Consider the following 564-nt stretch of genomic DNA (forward strand, 5'->3'; position numbering starts at 1 on the left):
GTTTCTCTCTCATCGATGTTTCTAACTCTCTATCCCTCTCCCTTTCCTTTTGTTAAAAAACAATAAAAAATATTTTAAAAAAAAAAAAAGAATTAGAGGTTAAGTACTTCTTGATAATATTTTATGTTTATTCTGTTGATTTCAAAAGATCATCAGTGCATTACTTCTATAGACATCTACTGTGGAAGATGAATGTACTTGACAACTGTAGCTTACATTACACTTCTTCTGTGTTCTTTTCCTGGACTTCTATTTCCAAATGCTAGGGTAATTTCTATGAAATCAAAGCCCACCTAGCTCAAGGGGAAGGTGGGCAGGGAAAACTCTTCTTTTTTGTTAAATTAAATTAAATTTTTATTGTTCAGATTATTACAGTTGTTCTTTTTTTCCCCCCATAGCTCCCCTCCACCTGGGTCCCCTCCCACCCTCCACCCTCATCCCTCTCACACTGTTGTCCTTCATAGGTGCACGATTTTTATCCAGTCTCTTCCCGCATCTCCCACACCCCTTTTCCCCCCAAGAATAGTCAGTCCATTCCCTTTCTATGTCCCTGATTCTATTATT

General features: G+C 37.6%; 1 protein-coding gene across 1 annotated transcript in view; it reads left to right on the forward strand.

Annotated features, from left to right (window-relative positions):
- Positions 1-564, forward strand: part of LOC102768780 (selenoprotein T) — a 35,032-nt gene that overhangs the window by 20,243 nt on the left and 14,225 nt on the right. The window lies entirely within an intron of this gene.

This window comes from Myotis davidii, unplaced genomic scaffold (assembly GCF_000327345.1).
Source record: "Myotis davidii unplaced genomic scaffold, ASM32734v1 scaffold1626, whole genome shotgun sequence".
Classification (NCBI taxonomy): domain Eukaryota; kingdom Metazoa; phylum Chordata; class Mammalia; order Chiroptera; family Vespertilionidae; genus Myotis; species Myotis davidii.